Genomic DNA, 24,814 nt, shown 5'->3' on the forward strand with positions numbered 1-24,814 from the left:
ATTCCACTTGTTAATTTTGGCTTCGATTACCTGTGCTTCTGCAGTCTTATTTTTTTTTTTTTTTTTTGCACAGGCAGAGTGGACAGTGAGAGAGAGAGACCGAGAGAAAGGTCTTCCTTTAACGTTGCTTCACCCCCCAATGGCTGTTGCGGCCGGCGCACCGTGCTGATTTGAAGCCAGGAGCCAGGTGCTTTTCCTGGTCTCCCATGCGGGTGCAGAGCCCAAGGACTTGGGCCATCTTCCACTGCACTCCCAAGCCACAGAAGAGAGCTGGCCTGGAAGAGGGGCAACCAGGACAGAATCCAGCGCCCCGACAGGGACTATAACCCGGTGTGCCAGCACCGCAGGCAGAGGATTAGCCTATTGAGCCGTGATGCCGGCCTTCTGTAGTCTTTTCTAAGAATTCTTTCCCTGTGCCAATGTCTTGTAGAATTTCTCCAGTGATCTCTAAGAATTTGATGGTGTCGGTGTCGTGTCACAGATGTCAGTCTTTGATAGATTTTGAGTGGATTTTTGTGTAAGGTGTAAGGTAGGGGTCTAGTTTCATACTTCTGCACATGGAGATCCAGTTTCCCCATAACCATTTACACATGCTATGCTTCTGCATTTCAAGAGCTGTTCAATTCTATATGTCTTTTCATAAATAACTTTTGGACTTTTTGGTCAAATTTTAAAATTTACTTCACTGTATCTAGTCTCTTTATTTTATCATCCTCCTTGTAGGGTTTCCCCACAGTACTCTAGTAACTTGATATTATCAGTTCATAGATTTAGGTCTCTGATCATATTTTAGTAGATTTTTGTGTAAGGTGTAAGGTAGGGATCTTGTTTCATACTTCTGCAGTGGAGATCCAATTTTCCCAACATCATTTGTTGAAGTGATTATCTTGGCTCCAGTGGTTGATTTTTTGCTCCTTTGTCAAAGACAAGTTGATTGTAGATGCATGGTTAATTTCTGGAGTTTCCTTTCTGCTACATATTTCTACACATTTGTTTTTTGCCAGTACCAGGCTGTTTTCATTACAACTTCCCTGTAGTATGTCTTGAGGTCTGGTACTGTGATGCCTCTAGATTTGTTTTTACTTTTTAAGATTTCTGTAGCTATTTGGGGTATCCTATGTTTCCATATGAATTTTAGCATTATTTTTCTAGATATGAGAAGAATGATGGCATTTTGATTGGGATCACATTGAATCTATAAATAGCTTTTGTTAGCATGGACATTTTGATGATGTTGTTCTTACAATCCATGAACATGGAAGATTTTTCCATTTTTATGTCTTCTGTTTCTTTCTTCAATGTTTTGCAATTTTCCAGGATATTTAAATTTTTGTAGCTATTGTAAATAAAATTGACCTTAGAAGTTCTTTTTCAGCTATGGAATTGTCTGTGTATACAAGGGCTATTTAATTTTGTGTGTTGATTTTATATACTGCTACTTTTCAAAACTCTTTTTATGAGTTCCAATGGTCTCTTTTTGGTGTCTTTTAAATAGCCAGGCACCCTGTAATTAGGTGCATATACATTTATTATGGTCATGTCTTCCTGTTATATTGTTCCCTTAATTGTTAAATAGTGTCCTTTTCTATTTTAACAATTTTTTTGTGTTAAAGTCTATTTTGTGTGATATTAGGATAGCTACACGTGCCCTTTTTTTCTTTGCTTTTGCATAGAATATATTCTTCTAACCTTTAATTTTCAGTCTACATGTATCTTTGTTGGTGACATGTGTTTCTTGTAGGCAGTAAATAGATGAATAGATGGGTCTTGTTTTTTAATCTCTTCAACCAGTATATCTTTTAACTGGAGAGTTGAGGCCATTTATATTCAAGGTTAATATTGATAAGTAACTTCTTGGCCTGAAATTTTTCTGTGAATATTCCTGTCTTGTCTTTGGCTTTCTTTTGTACTTTTACCGAGGTATTTTCTATCTTCACATTATTTCATGATGATTGCTTTCTTTCTGTGTTTCTGTTTATAGAATATCCTTTAACATCTTTTGTAAGGCTGGACAAGTGGTAACAAATTCTTTCAATTTATGTTTGTTATGGAAGCTCTCTATCACACCTTCATTCATAAATGAAAGCTTTGCAGGGTACAATATTCTGGGTTGACTTTTTTTTTTTCTCAAGAGTTGGACTATACCGATGTCTTTTAGCCTGTAGGGTATCTGATCAGAAGTCTAATTGGAAATTCTTTGAAAGTAATTTGGCATTTCTTGTGCACATTTTAGAATCTTTTATGTTTTACTGTGGAAAGTTTGACTACAGTGCGTCAAGCTGTGCAAGGGGCTCCAGTTGAAAAGGAAATAAGGCCGCTAAGCCTTTGCTGGACAAGGCTGCTAAGCCTTTGCTGGAGTTTGCCGCACTTCCGCATTCCAGTGACAGCATTTCCAACAATCCAAGATGGCCCCCAGGGGAGGTACCTAGCCTGACAGGAGACTTCCGTATTCATGAACAATGTGTGTCCTCGGCTGTGATTGGCCCTTGAGGGCGCGCCCGGCTCGTGTCCTGCCTTACCTTTCAGCTGGTTGGCTCAGTTCCCTTGTGCCCTGGACAGCCCCCTTTCTGTGTCTATAAAAGCTTTTCCCCCCTCCCAATAATGTTGAGAACCTGGCTGCACCCTGGGCCTTGAATGATCTCCCAGATCTGGTGTGATCCCTTTGCCGCCGACACTCATCATCCTGCTCGGCCCCCGAGCTCCCGAGGCTGGCCCTGAGGAGCTCCATTGGACCTGTTGCCCCGTAGCGAGCAGCTATGGTGAAGATTTTTTCTGATAATATATGTTAGGATTCCTATGTGCTTATTGCACTTGGAAATTCCTTTCTTTCTCAAAATTAGTGAAATTTTCTGTAATTATTACACTAAATAGTCCTTCTAGTCCCTTCTCTCTTTCCACATATTCAAGTACTCTTATGACCTATATATGGGGTCATTTGATAGTCTCTCATTCTAATATTCAAATGCTTTTGTGTTCCTTTGGGGTTGTCGTAGTGTCTTCCTTATTGTTTCTTGAATTTTCCTCTGATGGCTTTTATCTTTGAGCTGTACTTCAGTGGCTTAGTGAAATGTCTATACCTTCAATGAATACAAAGAGGCATGTGGTGGGTGTGGCCAGAGAGCTGTGGTCTGTGCTCCAGGATGGAGCAAGTATCCAGGATAACACCAAAGTTGGGCATGATAGCTCTCCTCTGGTTACCTGGAAGTATAGGAGTAGTCACTTCTGTTGAGACCACCCCTTCTCCTCCAAGCTGAGGAATACCCAGTGTTAGCCCAGTGTGTTCAACACTCGTATGCACTGCTGTATGAACTGCACATATGATTTGTGCATTCCCTCTGATGAACATGGGTCCCTTTGCTATGAGCTGCTCAGGGCAACCAGGGAGCTCTGAGAACGTGCAGCAGCACTCTGTGATTGCTCAGAACCCAGCACACCCTGCCTCTCATGCAGTCACAGTGTTTTCTCAGTCTCAGCATGCAGGGCTCTCAGGGTCAGGGAGTGCAGGTGGAGCCACTGCAACCCACTAGCCTGTTCTATAGGCAGGGGTACTGTGGAGTTCCCAGAGCCACTATCCGAGTGTGTTCCAGCCTGCTGGACTGAGTCCTATCCTCCTGACAAGTCAGTGGGGAACACCGGTGCGTCTCTGGTAAAATCTCTGGATCACAGGTGCACACAATCCCCTCCAGCCACAGCCGTGCTCACTTCACACTTGTGCCAGGTATGTAGGAGAGTCTCACAGACAGCACTTCCTTTCCATAGGGATGGCTCCCCCGCCCCACCCATTGCCAGGTGGGTGCAGCTGGCTTGGTAGAGACTGTCCAGGTCAGCTGGTCTTGAACTGCTATGGTTGCCCATGGTTACTAGGTGGAGGGTGACCCAGATACTTGCTGGGTACATGCACAGGAGCTGGAGCATCTGCTGCCTGCCTATGTAGAAAGATGGCACCAGCCCTCCTACCACTGACTGTAGGTCGCCCTTGTTGGGGGAAAAGAGGAGAGAGACTAACTGCTTTCCCCCTCCTCCCCAGTGAACAGTCGCCCCACTACCATGAAGGATCAGCATGGACGGACTCAAAAACGGTGCCATTCATTAAGTTCCCCATCCAGCCGTAACAACAGCCGTGCAGTCCGATCTCACCTGGCTTGTCAGGGCGGGTGCTTGTTTCAGGATCCCAGCTTCTGGGTCCTTTGTTGTCTTGTTGGTCCTAGCTGCTTGTGTGCACCTTCCACACAGGTCCAGGCTGCTCCTACTGCTTTCTCAGGACCTCCCACTGCAGTTTCCCCTGACAGGGTACTTGCTCTACTTTATTTATGTTAATTTCTTATGTTAATTTGTGTTAATTTTTAGCCAAAATCAGACTACCCTATCACTATTCGGCCATCTTGGAACCTCTCAAGTGGAAAGATTTAACATACATTTCAGAAATTCCTAGCACAAGTAGAATTTGATGAATATAAAAATATTTTTTAAAATTACTGCTGTATAGTATTCTGTGGAGTACATGTCCCATAATTTCTTTATCCAGTCTACTGTTGATGGGCATTTGGGTTGGTTCCAGGTCTTAGCTATTGTGAATTGAGCTGCAATAAACATTAATGTGCAGATGGCTTTTTTATTTGCCAAATTAATTTCCTTTGGGTAAATTCCAAGGAGTTGGATGGCTGGGTTGTATGGTAGGGTTATGTTCAGGTTTCTGAGGAATCTCCAGACAGACTTCCAAAGTGGCTTAACCAGTTTGCATTCCCACCAACAGTGGGTTAGTGTCCCTTTTTCCCCACATCCTCTCCAGCATCTGTTGTTGGTAGATTTCTGAATGTGAGCCATTCTCACCGGGGTGCGATGGAACCTCATTGTGGTTTTGATTTGCATTTCCCTGATTGCTAGTGATCTTGAACATTTTTTCATGTGTCTGTTGGCCATTTGGATTTCCACTTTCGAAAAATGTCTATTGAGGTCCTTGGCCCATCTCTTAAGTGGGTTGTTTGTTTTGTTGTTGTGGATTTTCTTGATTTCTTTGTAGATTCTGGTTATCAATCCTTTATCTAGTATAGTTTGCGAATATTTTTTCCCATTCTGTCGGTTGCCTCTTCACTTTCCTGACTGTTTCTTTTGAAGTACAGAAACTTCTCAATTTGATGCAATCCCAAATGTTAATTTTGGTTTTGACTGCCTGTGCTGTTGGAGTATTTTCCAGGAAGTCTTTGCCTGTGCCTATATCTTGCAGGGTTTCTCCAATGCTCTCTAATAATTTGATGGTTTCGGGTCATAGATTTAAGTCTTTAATCCATGTTGAGTGAATTTTTGTGTAAGGTGATAGGTATGGGTCTTGCTTCAAGCTTCTGCATGTGGAAATCCAATTTTCCCAGCACCATTTATTGAATAGACTGTCCTTATTCCAGGGATTAGATTTGGATCTTTGGTCAAATATAAGTTGGCTGTAGATGTTTGGATTGATTTCTGGTGTTTCTATTCTGTTCCATTGGTCTATCCATCTGTTTCTGTACCAGGACCATGCTGTTTTGATAACAACTGCCCTGTAGTATGTCCTAAAATCAGGTATTGTGATGCCTCCGGCTTTGTTTTTGTTGTACAGGATTGCTTTGGCTATTCGAGGTCTTCTGTGTCTCCATATGAATTTCAGCATCATTTTTTCCAGATCTGAGAAGAAGGTCTTCGGGATCTTGATGGGTATTGCATTGAATGTATAAATTGCTTTTGGGAGAATAGACATTTTGATGATATTGATTCTTCCAATCCATGAGCATGGAAGATTTCTCCATTTTTTGGTATCCTCTTCTATTTCTTTCTGTAAGGTTTTGTAGTTTTCATCATAGAGATCTTTAACGTCTTTGGTTAAGTTTTTACTTGCTCAAATATAGAATGTGTATATGGTTATATCCCATAATGGAGTGTGGTTTGAGTACTGGCTGATCTAATACCTGCTAATGTACCTAGGGAGGCAGTGGATGATGGACCCAGTACTTTGACACATGATACCATGTGCAACAGTGCTGGATGATTGAAATGAATGTCAACAGAATTGTCTAAGTGTCCTCACCTCTACATATCATTAAGAGGCCAATCTCTCTCAAGAATGAATATTCTTAGTATCTTGGTAGCACTCAGTCACTCCATAACTGGGAGCATGGGAAATGTAAGTTCACCACAAATGAGGTAATGGATTTCATTAGATAGAAGTGGGGAATCTTCAGTCAATTATATTCCAAGCACCCAGAGATTCGAAAAATATTCTCACTGCCACCACAGGACATGTATATATCAATAGCAGTTTTTAATGTCTATTAACATATGTATATAAGATAAAAAAGACAAGGAAAAATATAAATCTAAAAGTAAAAAAAAATTGGGTGCAAAATGTGAAAATCATTGTCAGTCTTAAAAGAATAATGAAACTAATGGACACAGAATCTTACTTTGAAATGGTTCTGATTCCTGTTAAGTTGATGGATGGAGAATCAGACATCTGAATCGTGTTTGAGGTTTTCTATAATTTCTCTAACTCTGAATATATATGGAATATGGAAAAGAGATACTAAGGAATATGAAACTGCATAATTTGACTTACAAAAACATGTTAAGGAAGAATGGGGATGTTTCAATGGGCACACAATAGACTATGTATTCAATATTAATGGAAACCTGTATATAAGAAATTGTGGGGCTAGTGTTTGTGGAGGAACTGATAAAAACTGCTGTTCTAATGCCCCCCATCAAATATTGGAGTGCCATTTCTAGTCCTGGCTCCTCTTCTTCTGATGGAGCTCCCTGCTAATGCTGATGGGTCTCTGAACACCTGAAAGTCTACAATGGATGACTCTGCATTATTGTTGGGAGAGAGGCATTAGTGAGAAAGGCAAGTGTTACTTGTTGGGAGAAAGAACAGGTATTGAAGGCAATAATATGTATTCAAGGAAGCTGTAGATGTTAAAGAGGAGGTGGGAGAGCCCTGACAGGGAGATGATGGATAGGAAGGGAGAAGTTTTATATGAGATAGTCTGGAAAGGTACAAAGTTTCCCAATAGGCCATGAAGTCAAAAATGATCCATTGTCTAATGTGCTATTTGGTAGATATTGGCTCTAATTACTGCTATAAAGTTAGAATATGCATTTGGTAGGCAAAGAGGAGGGAGACCACCCTGTGAAAATATACTTATCTGTGGGATTAGGAAGAGAGGTGTCCTATTCCACAGAGAAAAGTATTTAATCACCTGTGAGCCAAGAAAATATCCATTGAAGAAGAACTTTGCTTATATAGAAATGGGCAAGGTATAGTTTCACTCAACAAAAAAGTCAAAAACTAAATCCCTGTTCAAAAAGAGCCAGACACTGGTCATGGCTCAAGTAGTTGGACCCCTGCCACTCTTACGGAATAACTTCCAGACTCCTGACTACATGTTATTGGCTCAGTCTTGGCTGCTCTGACCATATGTGGAGTCACCCAGAGAATGAGAGATCTCTCTCTCTCTGTAACTCTCAAAAACCAATATAACCTAGTTCTAAATAAGTCTCAAAATCAGACCAAGTCTTGTTTTATTCCTGATGGTGATGTATTACTTTTTCTTATAATTCCTCATGGCACTAAAACTATTTAAGGTAATAATATAATGAGAAAAGAAATAGCAAGAAATTCAAGAAATAGCTTATTTCACTTTTTTTAGATTTTATTTATGTATTTGAAAGAAAGAATTTACAGAAAGATAAAGGGAGAGACAGTAAGAGATCTTCCAATCACTGGTTCACTAATGGCCACAACGGCTGGAGCTGGGCCCATTTGGAGCCAGGAGCTTCTCCTAGGCTTCCCAGATGGGTGCCGGGGACCGAGTATTTGGGTCATTTTCAAATGCAGTGTATTTCTAAGTAAGTGTATATGGAAATTTTAACTAGATTTAAAACCTTACATTATTAAAATGATTAAACTGCTATGGCTTAACAAGACTCTCCTGAGTTTTCCTACTGTCTTACATCTTCTTCAAATGCACTGATTGCTGAATCTGATCATGCAAACTTGTACAGATATTTTAATGTAGTAATTTAATATCAAAAAGAATCATATATATATATATATATATATATATATATATATATGACAGGCAGAGTGGATAGTGAGAGAAAGAGACAGAGAGAAAGGTCTTCCTTTTTGCCGTTGGTTCACCCTCCAATGGCCGCCGCGGCCGGCGCATCTCGCTGATCTGAAGCCAGGAGCCAGGTGCTTCTCCTGGTCTCCCATGGGGTGCAGGGCCCAAGGACTTGGGCCATCCTCCACTGCCTTCCCGGGCCATAGCAGAGAGCTGGCCTGGAAGAGGGGCAACCGGGACAGAAACCGGCGCCCCGACCGGGACTAGAACCCGGTGTGCCGGTGCCGCCAGGTGGAGGATTAGCCTAGTGAGCCACGGTGCTGGCCTCCAGGTTTTAGGAAAACAAAAAGGCTGAGGCTGCTGACTTAAAAATATATGATTCTTTGGCCGGCGCCGCGGTTTAACAGGCTAATCCTCCGCCTTGCGGCGCCGGCACACCGGGTTCTAGTTCCGGTCGGGGCACCGATCCTGTCCCGGTTGCCCCTCTTCCAGGCCAGCTCTCTGCTGTGGCCAGGGAGTGCAGTGGAGGATGGCCCAAGTGCTTGGGCCCTGGACCCCATGGGAGACCAGGAGAAGCACCTGGCTCCTGCCATCGGATCAGCGCGGTGCGCCGGCCGCAGCACGCCTACCGCGGTGGCCATTGGAGGGTGAACCAACGGCAAAGGAAGACCTTTCTCTCTGTCTCTCTCTCACTGTCCACTCTGCCTGTCAAAAATTAAAAAAAAAAAAAAAAAAAAAACAAAACAAAAAAAAAAACCTGGAAAGACAAAGTGAAAAACCCTTGAGAATAAGGAAAAATTTTTAAGAAAGGCAACTGATATGTCCTATGATAATAATTGCACTTCACTAAGATGATTTCGTGTCCTCTGAAAACTAAGGAGATCATTTAACTTTATGCTATAAATTTTAGTAATATTTTATTTTTAGTGTTGATTTTTAATAGATGAATCAAAATTTCTGTACCTTTTGTTAGAGGGAAAAGATATTTTTAGACACGTCCTTCTCAAGTCCAAGCATTTGTAGGTAAATGCTAACACGATTGATTAAGTACAGTTGATTACTACGGAAATTTATTATTTGAAAAGTTACTTTTAATATATTTTAACTTATAATATAGATAATAGATAATACTGTGGAATATAGTATATAGTATCACTTTCATTTATTATTCTTGGTGTCCATGTGTTCTTGCTATATAGCCGAAGGAATTACAGAAAAGCCTGGCAGGATTTTGGTGGTGTTTGATGTCCATGCTGCTGGCCCCCATCACAGGTTGTTCCTCGCAGGCTCAGTTATTGATTGTAGGAAATTGAAATATTTTCTCAGTATCTTTTGAATAGTCTCAGAGTCTCCTTTGATTCACTTTCACAAATGCTGGAATTATTTCACTGTCTCTTTCTCAGCAGTATTGCAGATGCAAGGAGTCAGTCTTCATTACTGTGCTGTGTGATTTCATTTGCTTAGGATGAAAACTCACTGCACTGCAGTTCATTACACAGTAGATTATCAACATTTTCACAATTCCATTGATTTTCCAAGAAAGCATATCTTTGCCCAGTGCAATAGAAGAAATAAATTCATTTAGATTTCCTTTCTTCACCATATTAATAATGTATTATGCATCAAGTAAGATTAATTATTCTGTAATATTATGCAGCCTACAACCTTTTCTCATCATTCATCTTATTCAACAAAGAATAACACAGAACAATGAGATCACTTTCAAGTTAGAAAACATTTCAATCACAGCACAGAGAATAATATTGTTTGAATGTTTTTAACAAAGGAAATAATATACATATATAATATTAGCTTTTTTGGGTAAAATATCAATTTTATCTTTATGGATTCATTTTAACAATGTTAAAGTAACATTTGTTAGCCAAAGGGGACATCAGTACCTTCAACTGGATGTAAAGTTATTTTTTACTTATTTATTTATTGAAAAGGCAGAGTTACAGAAAGAGAGACAGAGAGAAGAAAGAGGTTCCATGTGCTGGTTCACTCCCAGTGACCCCATGTTGGGTGCCAGGGTTGCAATTCTTAGCTTAATCTCCTGCATCCAAAGACCAAGATGTAGAGCTGTACACCTAAATTCCAGCTACCTATCTGAAGGATTTTGCCACTTTTACTCCAGCTATCTAAGCTTCTACACTTCTCAACAAGATATGGACAACAAGATATAGACTTAGAGTGAATGTGAAAATGCTACAGCTACAAATGTATATATAGACCAAGATGTAGAGCTACTATACTGGATTGCTAAATACCACAAGTAGCTTTGCCATTGGTGATGTTGCTCAGTGATATGAGAAGTGATTCTTACAGAATTTTTAAATATGATCAAATACATTATTTCCCCTGATTTAATAATATATATTTATGAAAATCACAGGGCATGTTTACATCAGTTATAAAAAATACATGTAACTTTTACATTAATAGGTGAAATAGATCAAAATCCTTGTTGCAGAAAATTTTATATTTGTAATGATCAAGCAGATCATTTTTAGTTCATAATAGAGCAAATTACTTTTTGGTATGCATAACTGGCTCTTTGAGAGATTTCTACTATTGTCATTCTCTATGCCAATTATTCTATGGGTAAAACCATTACTGTTGCAAAACAATTCATTATATGATAAATGTGGTACCTTGGATGATTGGTAATACTACCTATATATTTCATTAAAGCTAAGAAATTATTTAACCGATAGGCATATTGTAATAATAAGAGGTTTTAAGGTCTTTTCCCATTCTCTGAGCTCATCACAGTAATATTCAAATCACATTCTTATTTAAATTATGTTTATAGCTTTTTCAAAGCAATGATAGAAAACACGTTTTTGTACTCAGTTCTTAGCTACAGATCTTACGTGTTAGAATTTTTTTGTAGATATATTTTCTAGAACACTACTTATGAGAAATTATTTTAAAATGTAACATGATCACTCTTTATGTGTGTGTGAAAGACAGAGAAGTATAAAGATTGTAGATTTAGATCTTTAATCCATGTTGAGTGGATTTCTGTGTAAGGTATAATGTAGGGGTCCTGTTTCATACTTCTGCATGTCAACATCAGTTTTCCCAGCACCATTTGTAGAAGAGACTGTCCTTGCTCCAGGGATTGGTTTTAGCTCCTTGGTCAAATATAAGTTGTTGTAGATGCTTGGATTTATTTCTGGGGTTTCTATTCTGTTTCATTGGTCTATCCATCTTTTTTTTTCCAGTATCAGGCTGTTTTGATTGTAATTGCTCTGTAGTATGTCTTAGAATCTAGTATTGTGATGCCTCCCAATTTGTTTTTGTTGTATAAGATCGCTTTAACTATTTGAGGTCTCTTGTATCTCCATATGAATTTCAGTATATTTTTTTCTAGATGTGAGAAGAATGTCTTTGGTATTTTGATTGATATCACATTGAATCTGTAAATTGCTTTCAGAAGAATGGACATTTTGATGATATTGATTCTTCCAATCCCTGAACATGGAAGATTTTTCCATTTCTTTATATCTTCTTCTATTTCTTTAATATTTTATAATTCTCATCATATTTTTTTTTTGACAGGCAGAGTTACACAGTGAGAGAGAGAGAGAGAGAGAGAGAGAGAAAGGCACCGGCCGGTATTTGATTTTTTTTGTAGCTAATGTGAATGGGATTGATCTTAAAATTTCTTTCTCAGCCGGCCAGCACCATAGCTCACTAAACTAATCCTCCGCCTGTGGTGCCGGCACCCCGGGTTCTAGTCCCTGTTGCAGTGTCAGATTCTGTCCTGGTTGCTCCTCTTCTAGTCCAGCTCTCTGCTGTGGCCTGGGAGTGCAGTGCAGGATGGCCCAGGTCCTTGGGCCCTGCACCCACATGGGAGACCAGGAGGAAGCACCTGGCTTCTGGCTTAGGATCAGTGCAGTGTGCCGGCTGTAGAGGCCATTTGGGGGGTGAACCTAAAGAAGGAAGACCTTTCTCTCTGTCTCTCTCTCACTGTCTAACTCTGCCTGTCAAAAAAAAAAAGTTCTTTCTCAGCCATGGCATTGTCTGTGTATACAAAGGCTGTTGATTTTTGTGTATTGATCTATATTCTGCTTCTTTACCAAATGCTTCTATGAGTTCCAATTGTCTTAGTAGAGTCTTTTGAATCCACTATATATAGAATCTTGTTGTTTGCAAATAGGGATAATTTGTCTTCCTCCTTCCCAATTTGTATCTGTTTGAATTCTTTTATTGATGGATTGCTCTGGTTAAAACTTCCAGGACTCTATTGGATAGCAGTGGTGAGAGTGGGCATTCTGTCTGGTACCAGATCTCAGTTGGAATGTTTCCAGCTTTTCCCCATTCAATATGATGCTGGCCATGGGTTTATCATAAATTGCCTTGATTATTGTAAGGAATATTCCTCTAAGCCCAGTTTATTCATAGTTTTCATCATGAAAGGGTGTTGCATTTTGTCTAGTGTTTTCTCTGCATCTATTGAGATAATCATATAGTTTTTGTTCTTCAATTTTTTAATGTGTTATATCACAATGATTTACAAATGCTGAACCATCCCTGAATATCATGGATAAATCCCACTTGGTCCAGGTGAATGATCTTTCTGATATGTTGTTGGAATCAATTGGCCAGAATTTTGTTGAGGCTTTATGTGTCTATGTACATCAGGGAAGTTGATCTGTAATTCTCTTTCTCTGTTGCATCTTTTCCGGGTTTAGGTATTAAGGTAATCCTCACTTCATAGAATTTGGGAGGATTCCCTACCTTTCAATTCTTTTGACTAATTTGAGAAGAATTAGAGTTAGTTTCTGGTAGAATTCAGCAGTGAAACCATCGGTCCTGGGCTTTCCTTTGTTGGGAGGTTCTTTATTACTGATTCAAGTTCTGTCTTGGTTATGGGTCTGTTTAAGTTTTCTATGTCTTCATGGCTCAATTTAGGTAGGCTGTATGGGTCCAGGAATCTATCTATTTCTTCTAGGTTTCCCAGTTTGTTGGCATACAGTTCTTTGTAGTGGTTTCTGATGATTCTTTTTATTTCTGTGGTGTCTGTTGCAACATTTCCTTTTTCATCTCTAATTTCATTGATTTGGGTTTTCTTTTTTTCCTTTTTTTTTTTTTTTTTTGGTTAGTTAGGGCAATGGTGTGTCAGTTTTATTTATTTTTTCAAAAAACCAGATCTTGATTTTGCTGATCTTTTGTATTTTTTTTCTTGTTTTAATTTTGTTGATTTCTTCTCTAATTATTCTTTTCCTCTACTGGTTTGGGTTTGGTTTGCTGTTGCTTTTCTAGATCCTTGAGGTGCATAGATAGTTCATTTATTTGGAGCCTTTCCAGTTTGTTGATGTAGGCACCAAGTGTTATAAACTTTCCTCTTGACACTGATTTTGCTGTATCCTCCACGTTTTGGTATGCTGCATTGCTGTCTGCATTTGTTTCCAGAATTTTTTTTGATTTCTCTTTTGATTTATTCTATGACCCATTGTTCATCAGAAACATGTTGTTCATTACCCGTGTGTTTGCATATGATGTATGGATTCTTAAGTTGTTAATTTCCAGCTTTATTCAATTGCAGTCTTAGAAGATGCATGGTATGATTTGGATTTTTTTTTAATTTGCTCAAACTCATTTTATGGCAGAGCATAGGGTCCATCCTAGGGAAATTCATCCCACCTCTTGTTTTTCTTTCTCATTGACTTCCATTATCTGAATATTGGGTTTTTTTGTTCATTAATCTGTGCAAAAGGAAGATCATTTTCTTGGATTGAATGACATCATACAGAGTTTACTAAATCACTGGAACACAGTGAATTTTGGATTTTTAATATTTAACTGAAGAATCACTTAAATATACAAACTTGTGATATAGTACAAATAATTCCTGTATGTCCATACCCAGTTAACCATATAAGTCACATATATATTAGATTATTTCTTAGAAAAAGTCATTTGAGCTAGATAATGGTTCATTAATTGTGAGAAATATATTACATTAATATGAGAGAGTAAAACCACAGGGACCTGCATGAATTCTGGAATAAGACATGTTTGTATTATTTTACTGTCCTTTTTTTAAAAAAAAAAATTGAAAGAGAAGGGGAGAGAGAGATCTTCTGTCTTCTGGTTCATTCTCCAATTGGCCACAGAAGCTGGTCAAGCAGAAGCCAGGAGCCAGGAGCTTCTTCCAAGTCTTTCACATGGGTGGAAGTGGCCCAAGCACTTGGGCCACCCTTCACTGCTTTCCCAGGTGCATTTGATGGAGCTGGACTGGAAGTGGAGCAGCTGGGACTCTAACCCATGTTCATATGAGATGCCGGCTCTGCATATGGAGTCTTGACTTTTTGCACCACAATGCCAGCCCCAGCCAGGCCCAGCTGTCTTTTTCTTAATAAAATGAGGTTAGGTGCATACCTGTGACTTTAGGCTTTTGAAGAATTAAACATGTATACAGCATTGAGATCACTGAGCTGTCATCTGCTGTTGTACTTTTTTTTACAGATTTATTTATTTATTTGAAAGGCAGAGTTACATAGAGGCAAAGAGAGAGCGAGAGCGAGAGTTCACCCATCTGCTGAATCACTCCCCAGATGGCCACAAGGGCTGGCGCAGGGCAGATCAGAAGCTGGAAGCTTGAAACTTCTTCTGGGTCTCTCACATGAGTGTAGGGTCCCAAATAATTGGGCCATCTTCTCCTGCTTTCCCAGGCCATAGCTAAGAGCTGGATTGGAAGTGGAGCAGCAGGACTGCAGCCAGCGCCCATATGGGATGCCAGCACTGCAGGTGTCAGCTTTACCTGATAACATGACAGTGCTGGCCCTGTTGATATACTTTTAAAAAAATGAATATAGCTTTATTCCTTAGTAGTTAGTTTAGAAACAGTTAAAATTGAGTAAAATATTCCTGAGCATACACAAAACTCCATCTCAAGTGAGAGGAAGGTTCTGTCGTAGACACCTGATAGAGAAGAGTTGAACTGAGCTATTTTTTCAGGTGAAAAGATGGCCTTACCCTGAGCAGATTGCTCATGAACTATGAATAATAACGAGTGACAGATGCAGTGATAAGATGTGTTATGTGAGGAAGGCCTTAGACCTGGGCCGATGCTGAACGGATAGTGAGAGGAATAAAACAACCTTTCTATCCTTTCTAATTCTGATGAGAGTATTTGAAGATCTACTATATGGTTAAGCCAAAGTGTTGAAATGTAATAGCATTGTTTAGAAGCTCAAAACTGATCATACTTCTGCATTCCCACACAAAAAGACAAGTCGTGATCAGAAAAGGTTTATCCTGGGGCCAACGCTGGTGCACTGGTTAAGCCGCTGCCTGCAGCGCTGACATCCCATTTAGGTACCTGGTTGGCTCCTGACCACTGTATTTCCAATCCAGCTCCCTGCTAATGCACCTGGGAAAGCAGCGGAGGATGGCTCAAGTGCTTGGGTCCTGCACCCACATGGGAGACCAGGAAAAGCACCTGGCTTTGGACTGGCTGCTGCAGCCATTTAGAGAGTGAACCAACAGCTGGAACCTCTCTCTCTCTCTCTCTCTCTCTCTGTAACTCTTTCAAATAAAGAAATAAAATCTTTTTTTGAAAAAATAAAAGATTATCACTCAATAATATGTGTGACAATCCCAACATTTTGCTCTTTAGAGGATATGTCAAGAAACTTGTACTAGCCTTTACGTATTATCCTCAAGATTAATGTAGGTATTTTATGTATAATAGGGACACCAAACCAGACAATCAGTAGATGACTGAATTTCTTAGAGGACCCTCATGAATCTAAAGAAACAAATTTGCTGAGATTCAGGTGTTCTGATTGCAGATCTCTCTCTCTCTTGAAACAAATGGCAAATGATGTCTTATTATTTTGACTGATACTCAGAAAAGGTTCACATTTCTCCAGGGAAAATGAGAAGAAGATCATCTATTTTAGTTAATAACATATGGGAAAGTTCTAAGATCTAACTGGGCAGATCAATTAATCATTTTCAAGTTAACATCTCATGCAGCTTATTTCACTTTTGATTTAGCTAAAAAGTCTGAAACAAATTAGCCTTGCCATGGTTCAGTCTTCTCTTTTAATAAAAACCAGAGCCAAGACAATTTAAGTTAGGAATTTGTAATTAATTCTATAAATTTAAATTGTAATCATTCTCAGTATGGCTCATTTTCTTGCTGATGAATAATCCTCAATTGAAAACCAAGTCAAAATTGCAGTGTGTCTATGTAATTGTTTTCACTACCAGACACAATTTAGAAATATTAGTCAGCCATGCATCAGAATCGGTTGTTGTGGTGAGACTTCTTCGCTCACCATAACTCATATTTGAAAACATAAATATTTAAGAAAATGCATACCTGAAAGGAAAATTAATTTCAGAAGCATTTCATTTTGTTGATATTACATACCTGTTTTTTAATATTTACAAATTATCATGGCAAGTTTGAATTTAAGGGAGAATAGATCTAAATATCTGAGTATTTTTATTCAAAATGACAAAGTTTTAACAATCCGATGAAGACTTATAAAAATACGTGCCAACATTTGGGCTTTAGGATTGAACAGTCCTAGGGCACTGATCCAAATTCATTCATATCCTCAATGGAGTTCTCTTTTTTAAAGTGATGACCAAAAAATATGTGGTTTTGCCACATGGAAAAATACATTAGAATTGTTTGGGATGAGTGATCCTACACTACAGGTTTGCTTAAGGAGATAGTAATATGTGAAGTACAATTTTACTATTGATCTTCTTGCAAAACAAAATTGAAAAATCTTGCTTGAATTTTCTACATTTGCTTTGTCATGGAGCAATGACCCTGGATGGAAGATAAAGGTCAGTAGTTGGTTAGCCGGAAGAGGGTCAGTCACCAAGTGCCATCTCCTTACCTAGCCTTCTCGGCCATTGTTCTTTCTGCTGTACTTGTCAGATACACTTCATTCCATAAATAAGAAAACATGTCAATTTCTCAGCCAAAATACAGAGCTACAAGTTGTTCAACCTGTACTTCAAGTATCATTGACCTAATTTCTTCAAAGTAAGAAAGATACCATAGTGAGCTCTTTGTTTATCCTTAATAGAGCAACACCTGCTCAGTAATTTCATTAAGATTTTCTTTCCTAAGAGTCTAAGTACAAGGTAAAAAAGGAGGACAATGAGGAAAAGGAAAATGTTTTCATTTTGGTTTTTACTTCCATTTTGATGGAGTCCATGCAAAATGTTTTATATACATACATCAAATAAACAGATATTTTAACATATTGATTCTTATAGCCTATATATACATTTCTATTATGAAAGAAAGTTTTATTTCTGAAAATAGCAAGCAGAAAATGTTTGCATTCCTTGAGCCTCTGCCAAAATTAAGTCCTTCTATTGCATGCAACGTGGTGAATTCCTGCCAATCTCTGAAGAAACCAATGCAGTTATGACAACACCAAAGGCAACAATGTGAGGAAGTAATACAGTACTGCTGTAATTTATTGTTCTTAAATGAAAATTGCAAGCACTTTGCACTAACATAGACAAGATTGGCAGGAGATTTATGTTTCTCAATTGAGAAAACAAGAATTTTTAATGATTGGTGTTGATTTTAATGTCTCCCCATCTTACGCTTGGCATCCAGAATTTCCAGACAACAGAGAGCAGAATGGCATCATAAAGTTTATAAAACTTCGAGAATGACTTAATTATATCTCTTGTAAATGATAAAGGGCCACTTAAAAAAAGATTTTTTTTTTTTTTATTTGAAAGGCAGAGATACAGAGAGAAAGATGGACAGTGAGAGAGATCTTCCATTTGCTGGTTCACTCTCCAAATGGCCTCCGTGACTTTGGCTGTAACAAGCTCCAGCCAGAGGCCAGGAGCTTCTTCCAGGTTTTCAACGTGGGTGACAGGGGCCCAGGGACTTGGTGATCTGCTGCCGCTTTCCCAGGAGCATTAGCAGGGAACTAGATTAGAATGGAGCAGCCAGAACTCCAAGGAGCACCCCTATTTGATGCCAGTGCTGCAGGTGGCAGCTTAAACCATTGTTCCACAGCATTGGCTCCAAAGGCCACATTTTTCAGAAAAATAGTTTGCAAATTATTTTCTGCACAACTAAAGGAACATTAGTATGTTTTCTTGTAATTTTTCAAAATTGAAAAAAAAACATGTTAGATAAAGTATTTTATGAGATATACAACAATGCAAAAAAAATAGTCCTTATGTTATTCCATACCAGTGTGTGCATGTACAGATTCCTAAATTGAACAGGTGTTTACCTAGGACAAGTTTATGATTCTAGTTCCTCTGTTTCCATACCAAACAGCATTTTTAACAGTCTGTTGATTCTTTCTTTGCTATCAATATAATATAATAGCATGGTGATATTATGCTGCTTGGCAAGACAAAGAATACTGAGTGAAGATTCTGACCATAGCTCTGGGGAAAAACTGCTTGGAGCCAAATTGTCACACTTCTTGACTGTATTATCATAGACAAATTATAGTCTGCCTCTCCTTTCACTTTCTTTAAATGTAAATCAGATTTAAAATGGCCTCTTTCTACTTTCATGCTTGCTAATGTGTGGCATACAGGTGGTTTCAACAAATCTTATTATCAAGGTGCTGCATATTTGGCTATTAAATAATCCTACAGTGGTAGGTTACAGGGGATATTTTGTAAGTATGTGTACTGGTGCACAGACATTTATACACAATCAGCCATAAGAATTCAGACACCTTGTAAATAATATCTTGCCCTTTCACATGTCTTCTCACCGTATTACCATTAATTATATATTAAAGATTTAAAATACCAATAATTCAAGAGCTCAAATTGGACAGGGTAGAAGGTGGTGAGGGAATATAAAGGATAAAATAATTCTTAGCTCATTAAGTGTAGCTCTCTCAGAGGATGTGAAGTAGAAGAAGGGAGATTACAGTAAGATTGAGCCTTTAAAACAATGTCACTCTGCCCTAGTAGAGCAGACTTGGGATTGTTCATGTTGAAGGACACCCTTCTCAACAGACACCAATAAATCTGTCCTTAGGTGTGATATCGGTAGATTGTGTAAGGCTGATCTTACTGCTCCTTTCAATTTCACTTTCCATAAATGTGTATTTGAAGACAAGAAGTGTCCAAACCTATTTCTCAGTATAGCTTTTAACTTAGCATTATATTGGGAGTGATAACTCCAGTGTATTATATTAATATGTTTATTTTACTTACTAAACATTATTTCTGAGACTTTTTATTTTTACATTTTATTTTTTCTCAATCTGAACTAAATAGCTAAGTCTCGAACCGATAGACTGTGATCAAATGAAAAAGAATTGTTAGAGATGTTATTTTGTTATGTACTTTTTTAAGGTTTTGAGAGGTATAGTTACAGACAGAGAGAGGGAGAGACAAAGAGGAAGGACTTTCATCTACTAGTTCACTCCCCAGATGGACGCAATGGACGGAGCTGGGCATATCTGAAGCCAGGAGCCAAGAGCTTCTTCCAGGTCTCCCATGTGCGTGCAGAAGCCCAAGGGCTTGAGTTATCTTCTACTGTTTTCCCAGGCCATCAGCAGAAAGCTGGATTGTAAGAGGAGCAGCTGGGACTCGAACCAGCACCCATATGGGTTGCTGGCACCACAGGCAAAGACTTAGCCTGCTGTGCCACAGCACTGGATCCTGGTGTGTACTTTAAAACCCTTCTACCTAAGGAGAAATCTTGTTGATAAAGAGAGTCAGGGTGAACACACGACAGTGGAAATTGTAGAGAAGGAAATAACTACAGCAGTACACATTTTTAAAATAATATGTGTACTGCTAATAATTGTTTTCATTCTCTTCATGTGACTTCCTGAATTAGCTCAAGGTTCACAAGTGAATAAAAATAAACTTTTTAATTAATATTATAATTCTTTATTAGACTTGTTAATGATTACTGGCCCTTCCAATTTTGACAAGAGGTATAATTTTTATGGGTCTAGTTGGCTAATAGACCTTTACCTATGGTGATACTCTAGTTACACTCACGTGTGTGCTTCCTAGAAAATAACAATTAAAGTTAATAGAGTATTTATCATTATTTCAAAGCTGTAACCATTTTTTGCACTACGCAACAGCTAACATCTGAATGCAACATTTGCATTTAAATTAATCCTAGAAGAATTAAATGGCAGTTTAGAAAGCACAATGAAATTAGTATATTTACCTGACTTAATAAAATAGCCGTAATTTTAGTTCTCTATGTGTTCCAAATGTTATTGTACTACTGCCTTAATTTAACTCTTCATGGCATCAGAAATATGAAACCCAATATAAAACTTAAGAAACTGAGTCCAAACAAGTTATGCATCAATAAAGAAGTAGGAAGCTATTACTTTTACCTTTTCCTGTTATGTTCCTTTCCTTTTTTCTTAACTGACTTCACATGGCTGAAATGCTAAGTGGTAGAACTTGACATCATGGCCAGATTCAGAGGCTGTGTTTCTGGACGTCAGGACTCACTGCCGTTTGTGCTGCTGCTTCTTCTGTGTGGGAACCACAGACAGTGTGCAATAGGGGTGTAAACTCGTATCTCCTTAAGTTGAGTCCCATTTTGTAAAATTTGCTAACTTTTGATTTATACAAATCAAATTTTTGAGAAGGCTCTGTAACCGTCTACTAATTCTCTAAGAGAAACTTCTATCACAGGGTACACTTTTCTCTCCCTCTAAACATTTGCTTATTTTCCTTTTACACTAAAATGAAAGGCAAGGAGTTTTTAAAAGTACTCTGGACATAATACTTTGTCATTTTCATAATTCAAAAACGTGTGGCAGGTGATTAAAAATGTATTAAGGAAATGCACTTGGGTTGAATTAAACTTATTTTAAAATTTGAGCTGAGTAACAAATAACCTTCTATAGCATGGATTTTTTTTTTGATATATTAGCAGATCAGCACAATATTTAAATAAATCAACCCAGGGTATTAAACCACACATATAATTGTGAAGCTCAATATTGAAGGTCTCCAATGTTACTTCTATATTATGCCATTGTTTTTACGCTGTATTTTGTTCATCAGCTCTCAGGTAAATCACATCTAAGATCTCTATTTTAAGTTAAATATTTCACTGTAAAGGAAATACTATGCCATTGTGTACTGGTGCACTTACAGTTCATCATATCTCCTACGTGCTAAGTTGCAGAAAATTTGAATTTTTTCATGATAGAAGTACTTTACATTGTGGTATAGGAATTACTCTTGTTATTCTAGTAACTGCATGGTTCAAGATTACAACTGGATAACTAATGAACTTCTGAGAGTATCAAAATAAGTTTGAGTTGTTTTTTATCTCTAGGAGCTAAGAGGAGGAAATGAATGGTCAATTCCATGGAAGAAAAAGTATTTTCAATAAAATGTAGTTAGTTTGGTGGATTTCTATAAGGAAACAGATCCTAATAAAATTCAGAACAGGGACCGGCGCCATGGTAAGCTTAGCTAATCCTCTGCCTGCAGCACTGGCATCCTATATGGGTACCGGGTTCTAGTTCTGGCTGCTCCTCTTCCAGTCCAACTCTCTGCTATGGCCTGGGAGTGCAGTAGAGGATGGCCCCACCCGCATAGGAGACCAGGGGAAGCACCTGGCTCTTGGCTTTAGACTGGCGTAACTGCAGCCATAGCGGCCATTTCGGGGTGAACCAGCAGAAGGAAGACCTTTCTCTCTCTCTCTCTGTCTAAATCTATCTGTTAATAAAAAAAAATTCAGAACAGGACCAGATTTACAGCACACAGGTTAAGCCACCACCTGTGACAGACACCAGCATCCCAAATCAGAGCTCCGTTCAGGTTCCAGCTGTTCCACTTCGAGTGCAGTTTCCTGCTAACGCATCTGAGTGGCAGTAGAGTATGGCTCAAGTATTTGTGCTCCTACAGTCCATCTGGGAGACCTGGACGAGTCCCCGGCTGTAGCAGTGATTTGAGGAGTGAACCAGCAGATAAATAAATCATTTTTAAAAATTTGGCAGAGAATTATGTAATTCAGATTAAGTAGACTGTGGAAGTCAAATCACAGAGAGGCTATCTACGTACTAATCCGAGACCATGTGCTCAGTGGGATCCTCTGGTTTATAGTTGCACTGCTGTGATACTTGACCAGGGCCCTAGAGTGTGAGACAGTACTAAACATTTCAGAAAAATTGTTACATTTTTAGTAAACAAACTTTAGTTTATGTAGACACAGTGATTATCTCTGACAACTTTGGCATATCACTTTCTCCTGAGTTTTTTTTTTAAAGATTTATTAATTTATTTGAAAGAGTTACAGAGAGAAGGAGAGGCAGAGAGAGAGGTCTTCCATCTGCTTGTTCATCTCCCATTGGCCACAATGGCCAGAGCTGCGACAATCAGGAGCCAGGAGCCTCCTCCGGGTCTCCCACGTGGGTGCAGGGGCCCAAGGACTTGGGCCATCTTCTACTGCTTTCCCAGGACATAGCAGGGAGCTGGATCACAAGTGGAGCAGCCCGGACTTGAACTGGCGCCCATATGGGATGCTGGCACAGCAGGCGGCAGCTTTACCCGCTAAGCCATAGTGCCTGCCCCCTGAGTTTTAACATTTGCTAACTTTCCCTTCTGTGTGGTTTCTAAAATTTTCTTCACTCTGTGCTGCAGGACACATGATTCTAAACTATACTTGCATCATTTTTTAGATTATATTCTATGATCCACAACGTGCAGTCATTCTGTGATTGCCTGCAGGAGTAAGAATCTTTTTCTGATTCCAAGATGGTAGAATAGCGAACTAGCAGGGCTAGAGATAAATATTGTTTAAAAAAAAAAAAAGAAGGAAGAAGGAGGAGGAAGGAGAAGGAGGAGGAGAAGGAGGAGGCGGCGTGCACGTGTAGGGCATGCACTTTTAGGGGAGAATTAGAAAACCATAGTGGAAATTCTATGGAAGGAAGAGGAACATCGTGGACTGGTATGGAGGGTGTGGACACGCAGCAAGAACATGGATACAACACATAACTCCAACAGCTGAGAGCCGGAGCGGACAGCAGCTTCGAGATGGAGGTGAGAACAGAAGGCAGCAACCCGTGGTGATATAGCCAGAGGGAGAGCATGGTGGATTGCTGCCTGGAACGCCAGGGGCTAACAAACACCTGTGGATCCCAGTAAAAGGGGCGCCTTTCTCCCACTCCAACCTTCCCACAACAGCACCAAGCACCAGGTTGAGAGACAGCAGGAGCCATTTGGGGTTTGGTCACCTTTGTGTGCACACAGGATCTGGCTGAGACAGGACACCATCTTGTTATAGTACTGGAGGCACTGGTACAGAAAGGGCAGCATTCAGCCAGTGGCTCTTGTGTAAGTGTGTGATCCTGAGATACTAGCAGAGGGGAAAATCTGTGCTCCCCATTGACTTTGAGCCTGTCTGGGAAGACTGATGGGGGGCTGGGCTATAAGGTGCCCCCAGCCTCCCAACATACCACAGGCTCCAGGTCGCAAGCCGCCTGGTTGGAGCACCTAGAGCTAGCTGGCTCAGAGAACATCTGCTTCTCTGTGGGTTGCACAGACTGGCAGGGCCAAGTGGGACCTCTGCAACCAGCGACTGTGGGGAGACAGTGGCTACACAAGAGGGTGCAGGTGCAGCTGGGTCTCTGGGCAATCACTTTGTGAGGCTCCATTCGCTCACAGCTCTCTGGCTGCCTGGGGCAGGTCATTTAGTGGGATTTGTGCTCAGAGTGAGAACTGTGCTGATCATTTACGGCAGCACAGCTGAGTGTTGCACCCTCTGGGGACTAACACTTGGCCATTGCACATATTAGAATGTGAGGATGAAGAGATCGATGAAAAGCCGCAAGAAGAATTCAAAGGTTTAATTTGGGGCTGACATTGTGGCTCACTTGGTTAATCCTCTGCCTGCGCCACAGGCATCCCATATGGGAGCCGAGTTCTAGTCCCAGCTGCTCCTCTTCCAGTCCAGTTCTCTGCTGTGGCCCAGGAAGGCAGTGGAGGACGACCCAAGTGCTTGGGCCCTGCACCCGCATGGGAGTCCAGGAGGAAGCACCTGGCTCCTGGCTTCAGATTGGTGCAGCGTGCAGGCTGTGGTGGCCATTTGGTGGGTGAACCAACAGAGGAAAGACCTTTCTATCTATCTGTCTCTCTCTCTCACTGTCTAACTCTGCCTGTCAGATAAAAGAAAAAAAAAGATTGATTTTGAGAAATCCTAAAATTAATCAAAAGAATATCCACAAATTAAAGAAAACCATACATGATATGAATGAAAGTTTTTCCCATGAAATTGAGGTTTTTAAATAGAGATAAAAATGAAATATTAGAAATGAAGAATTCATTGGGGCCAGGGCTGTGGCATAGCAAGTACAGATGCTGCCTGCTGTGCCAGCATCCCATATGGGCGCCAATTCAAGTCCCTGCTGTTCCACCTCCAATCCAGCTCTCTGCAATGGCCTGGGAAAGCAGTAGAAGATGGCCCAAGTCCTTGGGCCTCTGCACCCATGTGGGAGACCCAGAGGAAGCTCCTGGGCTCCTGCCTTTAAATCGCTGCAGCTCCAGCAGTTGCAGCCAATTTGGAAGTGAACCAGTGGCTAAAGACCTCTCTCTCTCTGTGTCTGCCTCTCCTTCTCTCTGTGTAACTGACTTTCAATTAAATAAATGAATCTTTAAAAAAAGAAAAAGAAATGAATTCAATAGATCAAATAAAAAAAATTGTGGTGGAAAGCCTTCACAATGGATATGGCAAGGAAGAAGAA

The sequence above is a fragment of the Lepus europaeus genome, chromosome 8 (genome assembly GCF_033115175.1).
Source record: "Lepus europaeus isolate LE1 chromosome 8, mLepTim1.pri, whole genome shotgun sequence".
NCBI lineage: Eukaryota > Metazoa > Chordata > Mammalia > Lagomorpha > Leporidae > Lepus > Lepus europaeus.